The sequence below is a fragment of the Ochotona curzoniae genome, unplaced genomic scaffold (assembly GCF_017591425.1).
Source record: "Ochotona curzoniae isolate NIBS_2020 unplaced genomic scaffold, NIBS_Ocur_1.0 scaffold_3835, whole genome shotgun sequence".
Taxonomy (NCBI): Eukaryota; Metazoa; Chordata; class Mammalia; order Lagomorpha; family Ochotonidae; genus Ochotona; species Ochotona curzoniae.
This window is the reverse complement of record NW_024467114.1, coordinates 34,162,638-34,182,001: the sequence shown is the minus strand read 5'-3', so window position 1 is coordinate 34,182,001 and position 19,364 is coordinate 34,162,638.

Sequence of the window (19,364 nt, the reverse complement as noted above, 5' to 3'; positions counted from 1 at the left end):
GTTGCTCGGTACATTCCAAAGCCTGGAGCAGACACAGACAAGCATGGAAAAAATGACGGCCTGCCTGCACTCGCCAGCTTAGAAAGGTTTAATTTTCTTTTTGAGCCCTTAGCGGGTGTAAAGGTAGGAAATTTTATTGTACCTTCATCCCATATTTGCAAGCTGCCACTGAATGAACCATGTGCTTTTGAACTGAAAGGGCAAATAAAACTGATGAACGTTTCTGGGTGGTCGTCATGGGCTGTTGATTAGAAAGAGGGAAACAAGGACCATGTTATGAAGCCTCGTTAGAGTAACGGTCTCTGTCTCGTCTCTCAGACTCACAACGTCCCGTGAGTTGAGTCCAGCTCCAGATTCAACCAGCATGGCTGTGTCATAGTGACTGTGAAGCTGGCATCTCTGAACTTCCTCTCACAGCCACACTATGTGTTGTGGCAAAAGATACCTGCACTGCTGATTTAACTTGCAATTTCATTTGCAAAAAAGGGAAGGCTCCTGGTGAAAATGCACCCCACTCAGAGCTCCTGGCATCTGGGTTCCCAGGGCACAGCCCCACCCAGGATGAAGTCACTCTGACGTATTCTGCAGTTTTGCCAGGGCATGGAGCCATCAGCAACCTAGCCACCCCAAAGCCTCTCCCATGCCAAGGTTTCCTTGCAATGGTGGGCGTGATCCTCACTCGTGGCAAGACTTCAGGAATGGGCACTCAGAGCCACAGGGGATGAGAAGGTGAACAAATAGGCCGTGCTGTCCTGGTCAGCATCAATGACTGTTGAAGAAACCTTTTTACTCCCAGTGGTTCGTAGACTTTGTGATTTCTAATTCATGGTTTTTAATTGCTGTTGTTCATTGACATTATGCATTTGGTTCAAGTGGAAAATGTTCCAATAGATGGCAATACAGATTTAGTACCTTTTTGATATTTCCCACCCACCTCCTGCCCAAATTTCCCACCCAGCACTCACTTCCCTTTCTATTTTGCTCTAGTCTTTACAGCAGCTTACTTTCATTTTGCTTTGCACTCATAGGTTTAACACTGTAAGCAGTGAAGGCATCAATGCCCAGCAAACAGAAATTAAAGGCTGCAACAGCAGCATCCCATATGGAGGCCAGTTCAAGACTCGACCGCTCCACTTCTGATCCTGCTCCCCATAGATGGCCCTGGAAAAGCAATGAAAAATTGCCAAGTGCTTGGGACCCTGCACCACATGGAAGCCTCTGATGAAGCTCCTGGTCATTTTGGAATGAAAAAAAGAAAGAAAGAAAGAAAGAAAGAAAGAAAAAAAGCCCACTGTGTCTGTCTCTCCCTTTCAGTCTGTAACTCTGACTTTCCAATCAATAAATAACTCTTTAAGACCAAAAGGAATACCATGAATAATAAGAATTCCTGAAATGAAAGAAAAAAAAATGGAAAAGAGGAAATACGATGAAGAATTTCTCCAAATTAACATCAAACAGAAGACAACATATCAAAGAATCAAAGAGAATAGCAACAGGTTTAATATGCCACAAATAGGCAAATAAAATGCATTGTATTGAACCATGTTATTTTTGAACTACAGAAAACTCAAAACCTACCAGACAGTTGTGAGGGTATGCGCTGTGGCACAGCTGGTTCAGCTACCACATGGACTGCATGCAAGCCACTTGAAATGTGAATTTGAGTCCTGGCTACTCGGTTTTCAATACAGCTTCCTGTTTCATGGACCCGGGAGGTGCCATGCAATGGTATAATTTCCTGCCACCCATATGACCTACCCAGATGAGCTGCCTGGCTCCTGACTATGGCCCGGTTCAGCCATGGCTGATTTTGTCCATCTCTCTTTGCACTTTAAGTAAAATCAATAATAAAAAAAGAAAAAAAAAAAAAAGGAAATCTCTCCAAAAAATCCAGAGGTGGGAGTGCTTATCTACAGAAAAATAAAGACAAAAATTACATCTGACTTTTTCCAGACCATGAAAACAAAAGAATGGAATCAAGTATTTAAGGTTCTATTGGAAAAGAAAAACTCTAGTATTTTATACCCTGAGTAAAATTTTTAAGAGTAAAAGAAAGAAATGAAGATTTTTTTTCCAAGACAAGCAAAAATTTAATTTGCTGCCAATAGATCTGAGTGAGAGATATTTAAAATAAATTCTTTGGAGGAAAATTATATAGATTAGAAATCTGGATCTGTTTAAAGAAACAGAGAGATCTAAGAAAGAAAACAAAGAAAAGATACAATATTCCATCATTTTTTTCTATTCTTAATCGAAATAACATATAACACTTGCTCAAAATAGTAGTGTCCAGTGTTAATGAGGTGACATGTGAAGGGGCTGCGTTTAAGACAGGAATCCCACTTTGGAGTGCCGGTTGGAGTCCTGGCTGTCCTGCCTCTAATCTAGCTTCCTGCTACTAAACCCAGGAAACCAACAGATGGTGACCCCAGTATGTCTGCCCCTGCCGCTCAACTGAGAGACTCCAGTGGAGTCCCTTGGTCTTGCTCTGCTGTGGCCTAGCCCTGACCACGATGGTCACCTTGCAGTGACCTTTGCATTGGATGAATCTTTGGTAGCAGTTTCCCAACTACTTGCCATAATATCTTGTCTCTGCAACATTATGTACATTGGTGATATTTCAAATGTTTCCACGTTTATTGTAACTATCACAGCCATAGATGATCAGTGGGCTTTTTGTGCTATGATTGCTCCACTGGCAAACCATTCTTCTCATGTCTTTCTCTCTTTCTCCCTGGGCCTCCCTGATCCCTAAGATGCAGCAATATTAAAATGAAGCCAACTAATAACCCTACAAAGTTTTCTACTTGTTCAAGTGAAAAGTTATGTTTATCTTACTTTAAAGCTGGAAATGATTAAGTTTAGTGAGGAAGGTATGTCAAAAGCCAAGACAGGCCAAAAGCTAAACCTCTTGCACCCAACAGTTAGCCAAGTCGTGAATGCAAAGAAAAGTTCTTAAAGGAAATTTGAAGTGCTAGTCCAGCAAATACATCAATGGTAAGAAAGAGAGACAGCCTTGATGCTGATACGGGGTAAGTTTAAGTGGTCTGGATAGAAGATCAATGCTGCCACAGCATTTCCTTCAGCCAAGGTCTAAGCCAGAGCCAGAGCCTAACTCTCATTCTAGGAAGGCTAGAAAGGCATGAGGAAGCTACAGGAAAACAGCTGCAAACTACAATAATTTGTTTCATGAGGTTAATGGCAAGAAGCCCTCGTTAAAAAAAGTGCAAGGTGAAGCCAAGTGGTGCAGTTGGAGTGGCTATATACTATGCTGGTCTATCATTCATCCCGTCTGTGCTTTACAAAAGCAACAACAAAGCAGTAATGGAAGCAGGCTCGTTTCACATCATGATTCATATAGTATTATAAGCCCACATTGAGACCTACTGCTCAGAAGGAGCTTCCTTTCAAAACATTACTATGTATTGGCAATGCATTTGTTCTCACAAGAGACCTGCTGAGGACATGCAACAACATTCATGCTGTTTCTACTCCCGCTAACACAGCATCCATTCTGCAAACAATACGTCAAAGGATGACTTTCAAGTTTTAGTATTGTAGAAATTTTGTAACACCACAGCTGTCATAGAAAATAATGCATCCAGGCCCAGCGCAGTAGCCTAGCAGCTGAAGTCCTCAATTTTCACATGCCCGGACCCCATATAGGTGCTGGTTTTACTCCTGGCGGTCCTGTTTCCTATCCTGCTCCCTGCTTGTAGCCTGGGAAAGCAGCTGAGGACAGCCCAAAGCCTTGGGACCCTGCACCCACATGGGAGAGCTGGAAGAAGCTCCTGGATCCTGGCTTTGGGTCAGTTCAGCTCCAGTCATTGCAGCCACATGAGTAGTGAATTTGTTTGTTTGTTTTAAAGATTTATTTATTTTATTGGAAAGGCAAATGTACAGAGAGGAGGAGAGACAGTGAGTCCGATGATTCACTCCCCAAGTGACCACAATGGCTGGTGCTGCACCGATCCAAAGCCAGGAGCCAGGAACTTCTTTCCGGGTCTCCCACACGGGTGCAGGCTCCCAAGGTTTGGGCCGTCCTCAACTACCTTCCCAGGCCATAAGCAGGGAGCTGGATGGGAAGTGGAGCTGCTGGGATTAGAACTGGTGCCCATAGGGGATCCTGGCGTATTCAAGGCGAGGACCTTAACCATTACGTAATCTCACCGGTCCCCAGGAGATCATTTTGTCTGTCTCTCCTCAGACAAAACAGATACCTACAGCCTAATGTTAGAGGTAAATATGCCAACCAGTACAACCTGCCTCCCAAAGGCTTGGTGTACACCTGTGAGACACTGGGAAAATGGATCAGAGAATGGGTGTTCTCTCTCTTGCTATATCTCAAATAAATTACCCATATGAATAAACAATATATTTTAGTGCAGAAGCTTCAGACTTCTTTTTTCCATTTTGTTCGTTTATCTAAATCCATAACTATTAATTTAAAAATCTGTATTTACTTATTTAACTTGGGAGGCAGAGAAAGTAAAAGAAGAAAGAGAGAGCTCCCATCTACCAATTCACATCTGGATGGTTACATCTAAACAAAGTGGTAGGTAGGAGCCAGAAACTCAACCCATGTCTCGTATGTGTGTGGTAGGAACCCAAGATCAATGAGCTACTGCTTAGTAGGAAGCTAGAACCGGAAGAAGAGCAGAGAAGTGAACCCAGGCACTGTGAGATGGGATACAGATTCCCGACTCTGCGTCCTGACACTGACTTCAAATGCTAACTCAAGTTCCTGCTTTATTTTATATTATGAATTATCCTAAAAGTTTTTCACTCTCAAAAATCATCTTAAGGAAATCATCTAACACCACAAGGTTAGGTGGAAAAACTGGCCCAGGTGCATGATGGGAGCAGTGGCAGGACTGCGTAGTAGCCAATCCCTTCTGACAATTGCTCTCCACACTAAACCCAGGGCAGTGATTTCCTAGGAACACTGCTTCTTACAAGAACAGAAGGCCCCCAGGCACTCTTTCCTCTGTCTCTGTGCTGGGAGTGTCAAAGTGAGTAGAGAGTTTGTGGAACTGACTCAACCCTAAGATGTGTTAGATATGGAGGGTGTTTCAGGGATGTAATGAAACCCTCAATTATAGGGAAGGAGAAAGGAGTTTTGTAGCTGGATGAGTGTGACCTCAGATTACATATTCAACCATTTCATGCTGGTCACATCTCTTTCATCCCTTCTGTTCTTACACCCTCATTACTTCTATTATGTTCCCCTATTTCCTTCCACCCATTCTGCACTTCAGTGCACCTGGAGGACATTCCCTGCAGACCAGTGGCCTGGGTCTTTGACTAAGCCTAGCACTCATCAGACCCTGCCTGCAGGGATCCCGATTCCCTGTTCCCAGGAACTTGTTGAACAGCTATTGTGGTGGCTCATTTTATGTGTGGACTGCACCTAATCCAAGAACCCATGCATTTGGCCAAATAGGATTCTGGGTGAGACACACTGATAAGTGTCGGGGACTTTGTGAATAAAGTAGAAGCCATTTCCATTTGTCTCTATATACTAATTTGGTTTATCTAGAAAACAGTCATTCAGCAATGGGGAAAATGTAAATAGGTAGATACACATTTTGTGTACACACGTACAAGCATGCTTCTATGTGTATGGTCTCTAACACGTATATGCACAGTTACCATATGTGTACATAGGCACATACATGCAAAGCTACTTCAGTTAACGAAAAATGGACGCTATCTTTCAATTTCATTTTCCCATAAACTTTGCAAAGTCCCCTTGGCGATGCTGCCTCTTACTCCTACCCTGGAGTAGATGAGAACACACAACAGGTAAGGATCCAGTTTGATCGGATCCCAAATCCATTGTGTATGGCAAAGATTTTGTTCATCACGTGGTAATCAAAATTAAGCATTTCTATTGGTCAGAAACTCTCAACTATTCATTACTACTTTGGGTTTTCTGTGTGTTTGGGGTTCAACTCTTGATGAAAGAAGATGTAATAAAATTCCTGTCATGGTAAGACAGCAGGTTTGAGTTCAGCTACTGACTCCTCTCGATCACCATAAAAAGTTTATGGGGCACAGACCATAAAAGAATACAAGCAAGGACAGCCCCTCGCAGCCCGGGGCAATGTCATGTGCGCTCTGCAAACACCCTTCCTGTACCCCATTTGTGGCAAAGCACAGTGAAGGGTCGTAGACAGCTGTGTTTGTGCTTACGAAAGCCAAAACATGTCCCCAGACCTCAACCAGCTGCGAAACCGTAACAGGATCTGCCATCTTGGAAACGCACACCAGGCGAGACGCCTTATCTTACAGAACACCCTTTGCCATCACATGCTATTTGTGTAAATATTTTCTGGGGCGTGAGCCGAGCACTGAATGTGTTTACCATATCCGAGGACACTTCTCAGAGTTAAGATGATATTGTAACTGGAACAAGGTTGCGCATTGATTGCCTCTTCACGTTTTTAAGTTTGATAGAAACCAGGACCCAAGCCTTTGAAGAGAGTCCAAAGCGGCAACAATTCTGCAACCCAAGGGCTTGGCAGGCACTCGGCTTCTGCAGGTGGGAGCGTTCCAGCTGCTCAGTGGCTGCACCGCAAATTGCCCAGCATGCAGGGCACACAAGTGAATTCTCAAAATGGAATTCAATAAGACAATGCAAGATGACCTTCAATTTCCCAGGAGCCTAATGTGTTCCTGTTCACAATCTCTGATAGGTCAAGCCATCGTTTTCTCCCACAAATTTCACCTGTCATCCTGAAGACCCATTCCATATCACAAAACTGCCAAAAAAGAAATGATACAAATAACACCAATCTATGCCTTGAAAACCTCAATAAGCCAGTGGAATTTGGAAGTTGCTTTGGGATTTTCCCGGATGGTGAATGACATGAGTAGCATTTGCAAAGCTACTTAACAGGCTGGTCCAGGTCGGCAGAGTCTGTTTACCTTCAGCAGCAGAAAATCTTGAAGATTGCCAACATTTTTCTTTGGACCAGAATCAAAATTAGGTTCCTTATAGATTTAGTTATTAATATTTCTTTAAAGTTGACAGCCTTTGAATTGGTAAATGCCACAAATAAGCATTAATTCTCAGGACCTAAGACTTCTATGGTGTGTGTGTGTGTGTGTGTGTGTGTGTGTGTGTGTGTGTGTGGTTGTGTGATTGTTTCAAAGTTAAAAATGAAGCAACAGCAATGGGCATTTGGTGGGATAGCTGATACACCTCTTGGCGTACCAGCATCCCACATCAGTGTTCCTGGATTTGAGAATCAGGCCGGCTTCCAATGTCAGCTTCCTGTCAGTGGATGCCCTGGGATACAGCAGTGATGGACCAAGTACTTGGGTCTCTGCCTCCCACCTAGAAGACCTGGACTGGACTCCAGGCTTCTGGCTTCAACCTGGTCAAACTCTGCTGCTGTAGGCATTTGGAAAATGAGGCACTGAACAAACATTCTCTCTACCTGTCTGGACTCTCTCCTCTTCTCTCTCTCTCACACAGTCTCTCTCTCTCTCTCTCTCTCTCTCTCTCTCTCTCTCTCTGGAGCAAATAAAAATAATAAACAAACATTTTCAAGTGAAATAAAGCTTTGGTCATGGCCCTGCTTGGTTCCTTCTGTGACACTTGCAGCCTGTTTCTGCTCAAGAATCAAGGGGTAACACTTCCTACTGCAAACCCGAGCAGCAGCTTGGATCTGTTGGTTCAGTGCCAGGAGACAGCTGCCAGTCCAGTGCCCCCCTCTGTGGCTGCTGCTGTCATTGCCACAACATGGTAGGGGGTGACTCTGTTGAGCTTCCCAGGGATCTGAGGCTGCAGGCTTGCCTCACTCTGCCTTTCCAATTCACAGTTCCTATGAAATCTTGTCACTTCCAGAACCTGCACTATCCCAGAACAGGAAGTAACATCAATTCAGTGGTGTGGGAAATGCTGACTGACCCCATGTCCACCCTGGATGATGGGAAGCAGCAGGCTCCACCCAAGTAGCTCTTTTCCTGTGGTTTCGGGGCAGGAGTGTGGCACCCACCCCGAGCCCCGCTCCCCTTACCCCACGACACACAGCCCTCTGTCCTCTGTCCAGAAGTCAGAGACTTGGTTCCAAACAATCAAGAACAATTCTGCATGGTTGCCCAACCAGTTACAGAACTTTCTAAAATCTTCCTTAAAACCTCAAAGAATAAGTAGATAAGCACACAAACAAACAAATGTTTGAGATGCAGGTGTTGCTTCCTTCCGAGGCTGGACCGACTCCAGGAGATTCACTTTTATTTTTTCAATTTCATTTTATGACATAGTTTCATAGGCTCTGTGATTCCCCAAACACTTCCCCATATTGAATTCCTCCATATTGTTATAGTAGTACAGATCAAAACTAGTCATGATTCCTTCATTGCAGGCATGGACCATGCTGAGAGTCCAACATCTTATTGTGCAGATAAATTCAACAGTTTCATTGGGAAACCATCCCTGGTCTGAAAACTGGGCTGGAAGAATATCATCCCCTCCAATGAAAAGCCACAACACAAATTAAACAATAGAAAGAAACATGAAAATTTACAACATCATGAAATTAATTAACGTGATATTGGGTGACAAATATGTTAGAAAATGCAAGTTTTTAACAACATCCTGTAACTACTTCCTTGACATCTCAATTTTAGTATATACACAATCAGCTGCTATAAACTTAAAAATGGTTATAGGGTACTATTCAGCTGTCTCGTGTCTATTTTCATTTTTATATTTAGCAGCTTATAGAATTCAAGCGTGATTTTTACCGAACTTCGCGAATTTTAGGATGGTCCAAACAGGCTTATAACTCTAACAAGCTATATTTTAACAGTGGGGGAGCAGAACAATTTTAGGAGGGGAGTGCAGAGAAATCTTCAATACCTTAGTGAGGAGCAACTGATCTTTGTGTCCTACCTAGTGAGGTATATGGGAGTCCAAGCTGACTTTTTCCTGTCTGTTCTAAGCTTTCCTTATTGCTCTCTGTCTATCTGATCTAATTTTGGGGGCTCCAGAGCAGCCCTGATGGTCATTTGCAAGAGAGGGTGGAGAGCCAAAGTTGGAACTAAGTAAGGACCAGAGAAAAGTTCCTCTTCTGAGTTCCAAAGGAAGTTTACTGTTCTTCTGTTTCTTAAGACTGTTCAGGGCTCCTGGCTGTTGTTCCGATGACATTAGATCCTGTGAGGAAGGATCTGGGCTTCTTTCATCCCATGTGGGAGATCTGACTGGGAATTGTTGACCTCAGAGTTCTCGACCTATGAAGGCACTCCAGTTCCCTGTGATCCAGGAGATTTACTTTTTATGTCTCAGCCTCAAATTCCACAATTCTCTCTGGCAAAGCCACATCTATCAACGTAACCACAGCTGCAGAAGAACCTCCCCATTGCACAATCACTATCTCAATTAAGATTGTGTTGACTTCTGCACTAGTGTATTTTCTACACTTTCAGATCCAGAATGGCCAAACATCTTCTTGAAACTCATTTTATCGAGGTCAGAATACTTAATGTGAAACCTCTCCTTCACCAACTTTTACATATACCACAGACTCAAGGACTGAAGTGTACTAATCGGGAGAGAAAGGTAGAAGGTCTCACTGCCTTGTGGCTGGGTTGGGTCTCAGCAAAAATAGAACGTGGAAATTTGGAGCCCTCTGGCAGACCCGCATAATTGATTCATGACAAACTAAGCCGATAAGTCTCGAGAAGCTCTGAATGGTTGGAAAAGCATGCTCACTTTCTTAGGAATCAGAAGAAGGGAGGAATAGTATTGTCTCTAGACAGTCTATTGACTTGTGTTAAAAACAAAAACAAAATCAAACAAAAAATCTTCTCAGATATGGGAGATGGGCAGTGGCGGGAGAGATGGTGAGATAATTTTTTTTTTTTTTTTTTTGGAAAGGCGGATATACAGAGAGGAGGAGAGACAGAAAGGAAGATCTTCGCCGATCCAAAGCCAGGAGCCTCTTCCGGGTCTCCCACGCGGGTGCAGGGTCCCAAGGCTTTGGGCCGTCCTGGACTGCTTTCCTGGGCCACAGGCAGGGAGCTGGAAGGGAAGTGGGGCCGCTGGGATTAGAACCGGCGCCCATATGGGAACCCCGGGCGTGCAAGGTGAGGACCTTAACCAGTGCGCCACGGCACCGGACCTGGTGAGATAAATTTCTAAGGACAATGTTTGCCTCCTTGACTCCAGTTGCACCTGGACATAAGGCCGTTACATCCTCTGACTTGCTTTAGACTGGTTTAAGTTATATTTGTGCAGCTCACACCACTGTGGCTGGAACAACAGCAGTTCATTCTGAATGATCAGATGGAAATCTGATCCCCGGTAGAGGTACAGTCATCCTACAGGCAAACCATTTTAAAAACCAAGCTGTTTCTCTTTACCCAGTCAGTATCCCATAACAACAGCCAAGAACAGAACACGAACCTACCCCATATCCGGTTTCCGTGAGTGCCACACTCCCTCCTGAATGTTCGTAAACCTGTCCGATGTTCTCCTCTGTTCTTTGACTCTTACGCAACAGTTTCACACTTCACTCTGACAATCCTTCTCACACTCATGCTTTTGATTTTGCCCACTTCCAAACTGTGTGTTTGTCTTGCAGCAACAAAACTTCAAAAATGGAAATGTAAACATATGACACACCACACTAGCATTTTCAAGAACTCCTCACCACTTCAAAGAAGGATTATCTCCTTGGTGACTTGATCTAGCCTGGTTGACTTGGTTACCTATTCCATCCACAACAGATCGCCTCAGTTCCTTGGATGCTCTACCTTGTTCACCCATGATTTTTTTTTTCCTTTAGGTAGACTATCCTTCCCAACCTCATTTCTGACAGAAAACTGGTACTTTTTTTAAGACTTGATTTGACATTCTAATTACCCAGAACTGCTAAAATGTCCTACTTCATAAGCTCAAGGCTTTGCGTGTATCCAACATTCTTAAGTGCACTTACAGGATCAGTGAGGTGTGATCAGAAAAGAATAGCAGATGTGTGCAAGAACTTTGTTGCGAGAGACAGTGTTGGATATCGGTTGTGTTGGAAGGCAAAAGTTTAGATGTTCTGATCATGTACCACTTGGCTAGCTCAGTGTATCCATGGTTCAGATACTTGTGGTTCCCCAGTGCACACCTAGAATGTGCACACAGATTGCCTAAATTCTAAGAGGCTACTCCATGCTGTTGGTAATGTGCCCACTTTCACCATAGGTTCTCTCCAAGGACCTCTTGCAACGCTCTTTGCACCAGCTCATTCTTATCTGCATTTCCTCAAGGCTGTTGGTTTGGTTTCTCTTTGCTGTCTCTTGCCACTTCGAGATGTTTGTAGAATGTACCTATTGTATGCAGTGCAATGGAACTCACCCACCCACAACCTCTTAACACTGACCAGAGCCCCCATTTAAGCCTCCCATATTTGTTAGCAACAAATGTGGAAGCTGGCTTAGCCATGAGCACAGTTTTAAAGGCCCAAAGTAATCATGAAATCTAATCAGATCCTGTTTTGCTTTTTCCCATAATTACTCAGCTGCCTTTGTTTAAGTCTTATGTTTTTAGCCTCTAAAGGCAGTTCCTGTTTGTTTGTTTCAAATGCCTGCCCATAACACTAATTTGCTCTTTTTAAGTGTAGCAGAAGCCAACAACAGTATGACTCACTCATTTCCACTGAGTACGTTGGTACCTCTCAACATCCTGGCCCTTAGAGGACTTACCAGGGCAACTAGGCCTGGGTTACTGCAGCTTATCATTAATTTCTAGGTCATATGATGCAAACACCAGGAATTTTAGAGTCATAGGTGTGCTGAGAAGAGACATGCCAAATATATTTTGGGCATTCTGGTAAATACATCAAGACAATAATTACTTCCACATTTCCCTCTTTTAAATACAGTTTTTTTTTTTCTTTTTATAACTCAGGGCCACAGTCAGCCCCTATATTCAGCCAATGCATTTCAGATTTCAATGTAATTGAAAGAAAAAGTATTGCTGAGGTGAGCCAAATTTCTATATGAGCTCTTTGTGCAAGCAACTTCATAGCTACAAGGGCTATGTCCCCATGCTTACATACAGCTTACTTCCTCACAGTGGCCTTCTGCCATCAACTACAATACTTTTCTTACAGTGCCCCAGATCCCAATATGAACAAAAGTGAACTTATTTATTATTATTACTTAAAGAAAGACTTCTTATGTATGTTCTTAAGACAGGAGGACTGGTCTGCATTTGCAATCCCGCAACCTATAAAAGAGGTGATACAGAGGGGCAAGGCGCAGGATTACACCGCCCATGGAAAAAGTGGGGTCATGTTCTTGTTTCAAAAGCAAGGCAGAGCATGTGTGATTCCTTTCTCAGTCTATGGAAACTGAGGACAAGAAGCATTTATAAATACTTTATATAGAAGTATTTAGATCGAAGTCTTTATGTGATAAAGAAAATAAGTAAAATATGTATTTGTAAGTCAAAGTAAAATTGTAATACTGCTTGTGATTAGAAGTAACTTCTGCTATGCTTATTTTATTTCTTACCCATAAAATAATGCATATATATTTGATTTTGTTACACATTAAAACCTTCCTCATGGTTACCAATCAGATTACCAAGTTATACTATCCAAGGTTCAGTAGTAACAATGTCATCTCCAAGTACTCCGGTTTTGCCAACATTGGAAATCAGTTTTGACATTTCTTTGGGTCCTAATAGAACGAGTTTCCTTAACTTAAATGCTCCTTCCGATTTTATTTTATTTCAGAAACTCAGTTTGGAGGGTGGGGTCTTCTCTGGGCGTTCTTTTTTATATTCCTTGAAACAAGTAGCTGACTGTATAAGATGGATCAGGGAGTTGTTGGGTCTGAGTGTTTCTGAATATCATTCATTCGTAGAAGAAAAACATACATATACACAGACACACACATACTTCTTTAAAATAACTCAAAGTTGTGTCTATTGTATTGGAGGCAATAAACTTAAATGCACTCTGTGACTCAAATACATGTCTGTGTGGAGACAAACAGAAACAGCGATTGAAAATTCAAGAACAATGTTGTTATGTTTTATTGTAAGGAGCACTCTAAAAGCCAGATATTGTAGTGCCAGACACATGACTTTAACGGGTAAGTTCTTGGCATCCTGACAAAAGGTAGATCCTGTATCTGGAGTAGCCTGATGGGATAAAAACGTCCCGGCTTTGATTTGACTGCTCTGACTCCACACAGTTGTCTGTTCAACCTTTACCTGGCTCAGCCTGGGAGTGATTATGTGCTCCGGGCCATCCGTGGAGATTTGGTAGAGGAAGTTATCCAGGAACCCAGAAAATACACTTTTTATTGTTTCCTCAGATTGTTTGCATAAGCTTTAAATTAAAAATGACTTTTGAATACCTCAACAATGAGGAAAATCAAAACCTAGACTTAACTGGTCTAGTCTGCAAACGAGAAGTCTAGAATTCAGGAGAATTTTCATGAAAACACCATTATTACATTAGCTGTGGCTTTTGACTGTGTAAGTCCAAAGTCCCAGTGAATGTAGTTTATGGTATACATTTCTTCATGTTTTCCTCTTAATTGTATTGAACAGATTCATATCTGATTCCTCACTAGGCATGGGGCATCTGGGATTAGGATCAGTATCTTTGTATCTTTAGTGTAAGAAGTTTAACAGTTGGATAAGTTTGAAGAAATTCGCCATTTTATCATTAAAACGAGACAGTGCCACATAGCAGTAGGTGCTGACCACATCTGTGAAACTGATTATGTCTATTTCCCACGCATGGTACTTCCCTTTCCTATCCTGACCTTGGTGGGCTATTGGCAACGCATTGCTTGAATTGATAACTTCCTGTGTAATTCGTTGCAGCTGATCATCCAAACAGGAACATAGAGATGGCTGCAGCCAAACAGTGAAGAGAAGACAAAAGTGAGCTAGCTGCCAGGGGGCTGTGTACACACTAGATGCTTCGGAGAAGGTCAGGGAATCTCATGTGAGTGACTGTTTCCCATTTGTCCTGGCCTCTTAAGTCTTCTTCAGGAGAAAAAAACACAGACTAAGACTTCCGGCTTTGGCATCATATCAAGAGCATTCCAATGCCAGTATCTACACGATAGTCATATGTGTTTGGGGAATATTTTTTCTCCTCCAAGAGTCTGATTTTTCCCCGGAAGGTGTGAATACATCTTGAAAGATCTCCTCAGGTCACTACAAGTGCAAGTAAAGTATGCATCTTACACCCAAGGGTAGGATATGACTTCCGAAATCATTCTTCACATGTTAGTGCTTCAGCTAACGGTAAGAAAGGGAGTGCAAAACAAACTAATGGTGTGCTAATGCCACTTGTTAATTGTCTCATGTTTTAGTTCTTCATGCCAGTATACTATTAATACAAAGAGAACTGACTCTATGAGCTCATAGGTACAATTTTAAGCATATAATATTTCCTTTCTTCCTACAACTCTACCTCCTCCCTCTCCTTTTATTTCTTCCTTCCTTCCACCCACCCTCCCTCTCTTTCTCCTTCTGTTCCTTCGTTCTCTCTTTTCTTTCTTTCCAAATGTTTGATTCTTTATGTAATATTGATATTTAATATGAATCGGTTCATATCATTCCGTCCCTCTTGCTAAGTCATTCATATAGACTGCCACACAGAATAAGGTTTAGGATGTGAACAGCTCACTGCTAGCCCAGTGGCTTCCCACATAGTTAAAACTGAATGGTCTAAGTTCTAGGCAGGTGAGCATGAGGTTTTCTGGGTGCCAAGTGAAATGAGCCTGTTGCTTTTGATTTCAGCTAGTAATGGAGAAAATGTGGAAAATATGAATGGTTTACATGGATTCATAAAACCAGTATGCAGAAGAGGAAAACTTGACTTGTTTCCTACAAAAGAAAATTATTTCACTACCTTGTTCATAACTAAAGAAGCATTGCAAATGAAAGTTAATCAGAGGATCCGGTCACATTGGCCTAGTGGCTAAAGTCCTCGCCTTGAACACACTGGAATCCCATATGGGTGCTAGTTGTAATCCTAGCAACTCTGCTTCCCATCCAGCTCCCTGCTTATGGCCTGGGAAAGCAGTCGAGGATGGACCAAAACCTTGGAACACTGCACCTGCATGGGAGACCTGGAGGAAGCTCCTGGCTCCTGGCTCCAGACAGGCAAACTCTGGCCATTGCAATCACTTGGAGAATCATCAGATGGAAGACCTTCCTCTCTGTCTCTCCTCCTCTCTGTAGATCTGACTTTGTAACAAAAATAAATAACTTAACAAAAGAAAGATAATTAGATACACATACATTTACTGAGCTATTTCCTTTGGGTAACATAGTGTTAAAACAATGAGGCCAATGTAATGTAACAGTGTCTGTAAAGATCAAAAATTACCCACAAAGGCCAGCACAGTGTCAGTCTTCTTCTGTGGCATCAGCGTCTCATACAGGCACTGGTTCATATCCCAGCTGCTCCACTTTTAACCCTGCTTCCTGCATATGACCTGGGAAAGCAGGGAATTGGCTCAAGTCTTTGAGCCTCGACACCAATGTAGTAGACCTGGAAAAGAGTCATGGCTCCTGGCTCTAGCTTTGAATCAATTTGTTTTTTAAGGAGTGAACCGGTAGATAGAAACTCTCTCTCCTTCTTCCTCTGTAACATTGTTTTTCAAATAAAAATAAATAAATACATATTTAAAACTCTACCCCAAATATCATCTTACGTTATCAGTATGCATATTAAAAATGAAGATCAATTGGCTGCAGTGTCAGATTAAGCCCTCACATGTTGCATTAGCATCCCATATTTGCGCTGGTTAAAATCCTGAATGCTCCACTCCCAATCCAGCTCCACATGGGAAAGCAGTGGAGCATAGCTCAAGTTCTTAGGCCCCTACACCCACAGGGGAGATCTAGAAGAAGCTCTTGGCTCACAGCTGCAGATCAGTGCAGCTCTGGCCATTGTAGCCATTTGGAAAGTAAACTAGCAATTGAAAAATTCTCTCTTTCTTTCTCTCTTTGACTTCTCTCCTTTCTCCTCTCTCCTCTCTCTCTTTAGTTCCCTATCTGTCCCTCTGTCTCATTCTGCTTTTCAAATATGTAAGTGAATGAATGAATGAATATTTAAAAAATAAACCAGCAATCTGGTTTGGTCAATCTATAAATATTTTTTCTTAAAAGAAAAACAGAGATTGACAAAGAAGCAAGAGACATAGACCAAGTAAGATCCATTGTTTTTTTTTTCTTCTTGCTCCTTTTAAAGGATGAATTAATTAATCTATTTATGTATTTAGCTATTTGAAATTCAGAACAACATAGTCAAAGCAAGAGGTAAAGGGAGAGGGTGCAGAGAAAGAGTAAGAAAGAGAGATTTTTCCACCTGATGATTCAGTCCCCCGAAGAACCAGCCGGTCAGGTCTAGACAAGGCTGGAATTAGCAGGCAGGAACCCCATTAGATTTCCATTACAGATGGCAATGGCCCAAAGACTTGTACCATCTAGCTGAATGGGAAGCAAAGAAGCAGGGACTCAAGCACTCCTACAACTAGAGGTTTATCCTATCTTGCCACGACAATGGACTGCCTTCAGATGCCTTTAGATCCAGATACCATGTTTTACTCTGTGGCTAAGAATAGTTAGTACTGGACTTGGCCCAGTGACATAGCGGCTAAAGTCCTCATGTTGAATGCACTGAGATTCCATATGAGCACCTGTTCTAATCCTGGCGACCCTGCTTCCCATCCAGCTCCCTGCTTGTGCCTGGGAAAGTAGTCGAGGACAGCCCAAAACCTTGGGACCCTTATGCTCATGGGAGACCCAGAGGCAATACCTGGCTCCTGGCTTTGGATTGGCTCAGCTCTGGCCATTGCAGTCACTTGGGGAGTGAATCATCAGATGGAAGATCTTCCTCTCTGCCTCTCCTCTACTCTGTAAATCTGACTTTCAATAAATAAATAAATAAATCTTAAAAAAGAATAGTACTAAATAAAATATATATGAATAACAAATAATATTTGCAAATTCTCAAATACATCTCATAGAGATGTTGGTCCTTGGAACATATCCACCTAGAGCATGGATCCAGGAAGTCTTGGTTGGACTTGAGAATTAAGAGTATCATTGGTCTACAGGAAGCCAGAAACAGAGCTCAAAACTCAGCGATCTAAAAATCAAAGTCTTAGATAGATGGTAAGGCAGATGGTTTCAGGACATGTTTGACCCAACAGGACTAGGCCAAGAAAGGAAAACCGTGGATGGACCTTCTGGTCATGCAGGCTACACCATGACTTGAGGAAACCACATCTCATATCAGAGTATGAATCTAGATCTTGGTTACTCTGCTTTTCATTCAACCTCCTGCTAACTCATCTGGTAGACAAGAAATGGCAAATCAACTGCTTGGGGTCCTGCTGTTACATGGGAGACAAGAATGGGATTTCAGGCTCCCTTTGACTTCAGCCTGGACTGACACTGACTATTACAGGCAATTAGATAGTGAGTCCTTGAAGCTCAATCTCCTCTTGCTGTCCCTGTCTCCATTTAAAATGAATAAAAATGAATAAAATGTGCATGAAGGGAAAACTAGCTGGGAGAAGTCCAGAGGAATAGAAAAGAAAAGAATCTTTATTAAGGAACTGAGCTAAATGTAGCCATAGAAATCAGAGGCAAAGTGGGAGAAGATATGGTTGCTTACTTTTTCTTTGTTGTGTTTATCTTCCACAAATTTTGTGTCATACAGGAGTATTGCTTTTATATTCCATAGTTATACTTTAACTACTAAATTGAGAAAATAGATATAATAGAGAAAAAGAAGTATCCTCTGATATGATCCTTCACTGGTCAGTACGATGGGTAACAGACTCTTCCCACATCTTCAATTGGTATGTCACTGGCTATCCAGTAAACTAGAATATTTGATCTCTTTTCTTCCCATTTTCCTTCTTTATTTGGCAGAATTTCTCTATCCTTCTTTCAATCAGTGCCACAAAACTAATACAGAATGAGGAAGGAATGACACTGGCTATAAAAAGAAATTATTCTTCATCCGTTGAGATGCTGCTACTGCACCACTGTCAGCAGCACACGCACTCAGGGTAATGCCCTGTGAGCATGGATGGTGGGGCTGAGTCACCCGCACTCCGCCACTCAATCCCCTTTTGGATCAACAGCACACATTTGGGAGACATCTGGCTGGAAATCATCACTGTATGCAGCACATGCCTGATGTTAGTTCTCGGCTTTGTAAATGGGTAGATAGAACAATCCTGATGCCCTTAACACTACATTCTGCATGACTGTGAAATGACTTTGCAGGGCAAGTGGTTGAATGGAGACCAAATGCATTGGAGTGTGCCAGGCTAATTTTAGATTCACTTTTTTTGGGAAGCCTCTACTGGAAATTTTGTATGCATTGTGTGCCTGTAAGATGAATGAACCAGAATGTAGGTGGCACAGGAGAAACTTGGGTTTCACACAAACATGGGCTTAACTGAGCCATCTTCCATTGGCGTAATAATCATCCTTGGTCTCAATCTGGAGTTTGGGCAAGGGCCTGATTTGCGAATCAACTCAGGATTTCCAAGTTCACAAAATTCTACTGTTTGGGGCAATTTTTCCTCTTCTGAATAATGCTATTTCTCTGGGATAGAGTCTGCTCATCCATTTGACAAAATGCCCCATGTGACTGATACAAGAGTACATTTAAATAACACTGGAGTCAGTGCTTGACTTCTTCGCCCTCAGCTTTGAAAAAATGAGTGAAGCGGTAGTCCTTATTAACACATCCGTGTATAAATGGTACGATGTGATATTTAACTGTTGTAGCAATAAAAACCTAACACATGGATACTTCCATGAGCGCTCAGTTTTGTTTTCATTGTGAAACTAGATGGCCAAATATAGATTCATCTGCATGCTGGCACAATGAGACCCACTGATAAAACAATTCGTAGCAAGAAACAGAACAAGTTTGCTGCACTTTTGCATCTTGCAGTCCTCCCTGTCTCTAGAGTTTCTTCAGCAGAAACTGTTGTGAGATACCAGAGATAATATGGCAAAAGGTTTAAGGCCAGAAATTCAGGCTTGAGAGCATCACAGTTGTGAGAATGGTTGTGTGGGCCCTATTAGGAGATAGAAATGAAACCTAGCATGACAGTGTCTTGTAACACAAACATGCATACACACACACTCAACACATTCCTATCTCTTGCTTCAGCACATCTAATGTGCAAACACACATACACTCCCACAAATCAGAACATGTGCACACCCTTTTCTGAACACATGCTGTGTCACACTCTCAAGTCGGGATGGATGTTTTAGTTGATTAAACACATGAAACTGAAACTATCCAAATAAACTATTTGGCAGTTATTGAAAGTCTTTTGAAGTAAGCCAG